Source organism: Tenrec ecaudatus, chromosome 11 (assembly GCF_050624435.1).
Source record: "Tenrec ecaudatus isolate mTenEca1 chromosome 11, mTenEca1.hap1, whole genome shotgun sequence".
NCBI lineage: Eukaryota > Metazoa > Chordata > Mammalia > Afrosoricida > Tenrecidae > Tenrec > Tenrec ecaudatus.
This window is the reverse complement of record NC_134540.1, coordinates 146,071,028-146,077,976: the sequence shown is the minus strand read 5'-3', so window position 1 is coordinate 146,077,976 and position 6,949 is coordinate 146,071,028.

The following is a 6,949-nucleotide window of genomic DNA, read 5'->3' as shown; positions in this document are numbered from 1 at the left end:
ACCCTGATGCAGCCTGGGGTGCTAGAGCACCCGTTTGGAGACCCCTGCCAGCGCTGAGATGCTTACACATTTACTGACTCAGCTTTTCCCCTGCAGACGGCGTCATTGTGTCTGTTTTGTGAGATGGAGGAGGACTTTGTGGATTGGTGTTGGATATTTGGGTTAATGGGTTCATGTTGGACTTGTGGGCTTGGGAAGCACTGTGTTGGGATGTTTTCTTAATATGCACTTGACCTTTATATAAAACTCTTTCTTATACATGAGTTTCTGTGGATTTGTTTCTCTAATATACCCAGACTAACATAGCATGTTTTTTTTAATTTTTCAATGTTTCACATTCATTGTAGATTCCAAACCTGTCACCTAATTTCCCTTTTTAAAAATAAATATAATGCTCTCCCCTCTTTTTTATTGCATGTAGAATTTTCCAGGAATGTAATTACTGTGCAAATTGAGTAAAGTTTAAAAGATGATATTGTTAGATGCTTAATCAAGTTTTCACATCACTGTTTCAGAAAATGAATGTCCCATCGGCTGTGCTGTTCTTTAGGGTTGCCATGAGTTAGAAATCACTCAAAGGCAGTGAATTTAGTTGGTGACTGCCCTGTTCTTGTTGCTTGAGTGACCATTTTTTGCCTGACCTTTTACAGAAACTATACCTAGATGTAGTGTGACTGCTAGTCATTGTTTTATAATGTATTCTTGCCCCCAAAGTTTTGTTGTTTTAAAGTTTTTTCCTTTTTTCCCTCATCTTATCTATAAGGATGGCTTTTGAATTAAAAATATTTTGGTAATCAATTTTATAGTTACTTTAGTTATATGTAGAATAGTAAAGAAGGCTTTACATTTTTAAGATAGAAAGAGATACATCATGATTTATAGGGTTAAGAATTACTATCTCAAAGGGATCCTTAGTTTCCCATTAGCAACTCTCTACTTAGACGTCAGTGTTATCCTATTAACCCTAGAAGCGAATCTGCTGATTTACAGCATGCAGCCTTGAGTGCATCCTACCGCCTGAGAACTGGATGGGACTTCCTCTTCTTAGCTAGATGAAGAAGCTGTACATCTCTCACTCCCTTCCCAATTCCTGACGGAGCTGGAAAATTCTGGCTTTATATCTGAGATCCATCGCATAGAGAGTAGACTCTGTCATCCTTAGGCTTAGACTTCTCAACTGCCTTCTGATAACACAGAGAAGAAAACCACAAACTAAGTTCCATGCGGTCTTTGCTGAGTGACTTCTGATTCACTTACTACTGCGACGACTCTTAACTGCTAACACCTCCTCCACAGCGCCACCTCCTACACCCACTCCCTAGAAAACTATTCTCTAGCAAGAGCTGATGGCCTTGCAGTTGTTCTTCTCACACATGTAGCAAATCCCACCCTTTAACCTTTTACAGGAATTCCTTTTCTCCAGAGAGCCGGAGGGCAGTACTGATCTTCATTGAGATCCCCCCTCAAGTGTGTTTCTCTTGTGCTGGAAAATCATATTAGACCCTCTGTTTCACTCTCTGTTGGCAATTTTTCTCATAGGTTTGATTAAAATCCTGATACATTGCATACCCCCTTGTTTATTATCTCTTTGCCTCAATAACCTCTAAGTTGTGTGAACGGAGAGATTGTTTTTTCCGCTTCTTTATCCACAATGCGTAGAATTTACTTCCAGGAACATAGTAGTCATTGAATTATATTCCCTAGATGAGTGATGGTCTATATTTTAAAATTTCTAATTTGAATCTTGGCAAGAGCCCTGGTGATATTGCTGTAAGACGCTTGGCTACTAACAAAATGGTTGGCAGTTTAAGTCCACTAATCACTCTGTAGAAGAAAGATATTCTCCCTCTGTGGCAATTATATGGTTTCACGTCAACTTGAACTTTCATGAAAGTGCAGAGGTGGAATCTAGCCTGTCAGTCAGGTCACAGCCTGATGATGCCTCCTTGGGGAAGTGTGACCTTCTTATAAGAAGTAACTGAGAGCCTCTCTCTCTCTCTCTCTCTCTCTCTCTCTCTCTCTCTCTCTCTCTCTCTCTCTGTGTGTGCCATCTTGCCCTCCTGCTTGCTGTAACTCTGCCTACAGGGGTGGCCTCATGTGAGTCACCTGACCTTGACAGCTATTGATGCTCTGCCATGTTTCCATCAACCTTGAGTTTACTCAACTCTGCACCCAAAGGCTTGTGATCTGTCTGCACTTTTAAATTATGCACTTTTCTGAATAATTAGCATATAGCTACATGGGTCTGAAGAGGACTAGCATAGGATTTATGGACTCTCTAGCAATGTTTTTAGTTAGTAAATAGGATTTACTAAAATTCATGTGCGCTCCTAAATCTGTAGTTAGAATGGGGATTTAACTCATCAAAACGTGCTAAGCATAATAGCCAGATAGGTGGGAGTGAACAAAAGACTAATATAGATTTATGTAGGTGCCATCATAAAATTATTGACAAAGCTTGGGAACTTGAATTTCCATGGAAACAATAATGAAAATTCAATTTCTAACAAATTTAATTACAGGGTTTGCTCCATTAGAGGCCCAGAAATAATGAATAACACAGGCAATTTGTACAATGCTTTTATCTCGTTTACTTTTTTGGAGGTCATCAGGGGTAAATAATACTTTGCATTTCCACATATTGGGAATACAAACCTCTGGTTTCTAAGGAATAAATAATTTACTCTTCTAACTAGGGTTTAGGAGAAATTATTTTTATCAATTTTTTGAACTCACAATATAGACAATTAAAAACAATTATATTCAATTGCTGTAACATTTATAACAATTACAATGCAATTATATTCTATTGTAACATTTCATACATAAAGTTCATGGTTAAAAATTTTCAAAATTAATTGCAACATTGTTGTAAATAGAAAAAAATGTAAAGTAGTTCAGTTTTAAAAGTTAAAAAACATTGAATGTGTGCTTTTTCCACCTTTGTAAGACTTGTTCTTTCTATGCAATTATAAGGAGATGGACTGACACCGTACCTTCAACCATCATAGCAAATATACCAATGAGAAGGATGATGAGGGACTGGCAGTTTCCTTTTGTTGTGCATAGATGTGGTGGTTACATAGTCTGTCGTCAATTTGAGAGAATTAAGGGTGAAGGGGTGGCGTCTAGCCCATCAATCAGGACATAGCTTGATGACCTCATTTGGAGGTGCTAAAGAGACCAATAGCTCACTGGAGGCTGGACACACATTGACTCCCTAGGAGACATTGCCACTGACAAGACACCTTCAACTATGCTAGTGCCCTGAGCTGGAGAGCCGTGTGGAGATTCCTGCCAGTGTTGAGATGCTTACAATGCCACTGGATCCACAAGACTTCCCACCCACTGGCCTGTGATCTTCCTGTATTCGGCATCATTGCATGTGTTTTGTGAGTATGAAGTGGACTTTATAGATTGGTATGGGACATATGGGCAAATAGCGAAATTAGGGACTTTATCTGGACTGGGCTGGGATGTTTTCTTTCTTTTTTCATTTTTAAATCATTTTATTAGGGGCTCATACAACTCTTATCAAAATCTATACATACACCAATTGTGTCAAGCACATTTGTGCATTCATTGCCCTCATCATTCTCAAAACATTTGCGCTCCATTTAAGCCCCTGGCATCAGTTCCTCATTCCCCCTCTCTATCCACTCCGTCATGAACCCTTGATAATTTATGTTATTATTTTTTCATATCTTGCCCTGTCCGATGTCTCACTTCACCCAATTTGCTGTTGTCTGTCCCCCAGGGAGGAGGTTATATGTAGGTCCTTGTAATTGGTTCCCCCTTTCCAACCCATCTTCCCCGTACCTCTACCCTCACCACTGGCCTGGAGGGATAATCTGTCCTGGATTCACTGTGTTTCCAGTTACTAACCATACAAGTGTACATCCTCTGGTCTAGCCAGATTTGTAAGGTAGAATTGGGATCGCCATAGTGGGTGTGAAGAAAGCATTTAGGAAGTAGAGGAAAGTGGCATGCTTCATCATTGCTACACTGCACCCTGACTGGTGCCTTTCCTCCCCAAGACCCTTCTGTAAGGGGATGTCCAGTGGCCTAAAAATGGGCTTTGGGTCTCCATTCCATACTCCACCCCCCCCACATTTACAATGATATGATGTTTTGTACCGATGATGCCTGACACCTGATCCCTTCGATTCTTTGTGATCACACAGGCTGGTGTGCTTCTTCCATGTGGGCTTTGTTGCTTCTGAGCTAGATGGCCGCTTGTTTACCTTCAAGCCTTTAAGACCCCAGACACTACATCTTTTGATAGCCGGGCACCATTAGCTTTCTTCACTACATTTGCGTATGCACCCGCTTTGTCTTCAGTGATTGCATCAGGAAGGTGAGCATCATAGAATACCAGTTTACTAGAACCAAGTATTCTTGCATTTAAGGAGTACTTGAGTGGAGACCCAGCCTCCATCTGCTACCTTTATACTATATATATATATATATATATATATATATATATATATATATATATATTCACATAGGTCTATTCCCCATCCTCATCTATAAATATATTTACATATGTACATGCCTTTACTTAGGCCTCTATAAATGCCCTTTGCCTCCTAGCTCTTTCCTCTATTTCCTTTTACTTTCTTCTTGTCCTACTATGAAGCTCAGTCTTCATTTGGGTTTCAGTAATTCCTCTTGGTTATATTACCCTTGATCAAGCTCTACCAGGCCTCTTACACCTTCCTCACCACTGATTTGGATCACTTTTCTTAATGTACAATTACTCTTTATACAAAGCGCTTTCTTTCACACATATGCGTGTCTATGAATTTGTTTCTCTAGTCTATGCAGACTAACATGATAGAGTTGTTATGAGTTGTAACTGACTTGATGGCACTTAACAGCAAACACTGCTATTATGATTATTACTATTACTGAAAGCAAAATATATTGCAACTTTCTTATAAGTTTGGATGAACTTTGTAGAAAAAACATTATATCCAACATTAAATATGTTTTACAGATTGATGGATCAGAAAAGCTTATATATCCAGTTTCCTGGATCTGGAAAGAATATATCATTTATAACCCACCACAATAGGGTGTTAGGACAAGTTAGCCTGTCTAATCCTGCTTAATTTCTTGTCCAATGCAGATAACAAGGCAGGAATAGTATAGTCGAATAAGAGAATTATGGATCACACTAAATTCTTTGACCGAAAAAAAGTGTGGCTTGACTTTTAACTCACAACAAGAGAGTCCTTCTGGAAGAATATGAAACAGAAGAAAAACTGCCATTATTAGTGGTTATAACCTATGCTTCTGCTCTAGAATTGAATGTTAATTTCCTCTTTCCTAGTCAAATAGAAGTAACTGTTCAATGTTGGTTTTATTTGTTCTCTTTCCTAAACTATTTAGGAAAAAAATTTTCTTTTTGCCAGAAACTTGAGGAATATGTACCATTTATCAACACAAGTCTACTAAGAAATTATTGATGGTATATTTCTACACAAGCTCGTAGTCTCATGTCATAGCCACAGATATGTAACAGAGATGTGTGCATAATGCTAGATCATATATAAAAAAAGAATTAAGGTCTGTGTAAGCCTGTTTAGTCTATGTAACTAAAACCTCCCCAGGCCTTGGGTTTTATGTAACTATCAAAAAATAATTACATTAAGATTAATGTGCTCCATCCTGGCTCACCAGGCCTTCAGGACAATGTTCCCAATTAGAGCAGCCAGTTTACAGAGAGGACCACAGGTCCGGCCCCACTATGAGACATGACGTAGCTCACTTACTCATAGTCCTACAGGAGACACAGTGTGGGAATTGTGTCCTGCCACACTGAGACAAAACACTAAGGGGGTACAATAGAACAGCAAGGGAATATAGCAGTGAGGTCCCCAGGGAATGGACTTTGGGGTCAGGGTGTGGTACCCCAACAGACTTGACTGGAAAACACTCCTAAAGGCTAACAAAAGTCCTTGAACTAACTACAAGCTTTTCTTTCTTGTTTTGTTTTTTTGTGTGTATGTGTGTGTCATTGGTTTGTTGTTTTGTTGCATATTGTTGCTTGGTTTTATTCTGTCTTCTTTTTGTGCATATTATTATTTTTGCAAGTCTTTCTAAATAAGATAGGCTGGATGAACAATCTGGAGGAGAAAATAATGGGACTGACAGTTCCAGGGGGACATGGGAGAGGGAGAGGTGGGGGGAAATGTTGTGGTGTTAACAAACCCAGGGACAAAGGAAAAACAAGCCATCCAAATCAGTGGTGAGGAGGGTGTAGAAGGTCTGGTAGGGCGTGATCAAGGGTAATATAACCAAGAGGAATTACTGAAACACAAATGAAGGCTGAGCACGATAGTGCGACAAGAGGAAAGTCAAAGGAAATAGAGGAAAGAGCTGGGAGGAAAAGGGCATTTATACAGGTCTAAATAAAGGCATGTACATATGCAAATATATTTATAGATGATAATAGGGAAATAGATCTATGTGCATATATTTATTGGTTTACTATTAAGGTAACAGAAGGACATTGGACCTCCACGCAAGTACTCCCTCAATGCAGGAATACTTTCTTTTATTAAATTGGCATTCTATGATGCTCACATTCCAGACACAATTGCTGAAGACAAAATGGGTGAACAACTAAATGTGGTGAAGAAAGCTGATGGTGCCCAGCTATCAAAAGATGTAGCATCTCGGGTCTTAAAGGTTTGAAGGTAAACAAGCAGCCATCTAGCTCAGAAGCAACAAAGCCCACATGGAAGAAGCACACCAGCCTGTGCGATCACGAGGTGTTGAAGGGATCAGGTATCAGGTATCATTAGAACAAAAAATCATATCCTAGTGAATGAGGGGGGGGGGTGTGGAGTAGAGATCCATTTGTAGGCCACAGGACATCCCCCCACAGAAGGGTCTCAGGGAGAAGACACACCAGTTAGGGTGTGATGTAGCAATGATGATA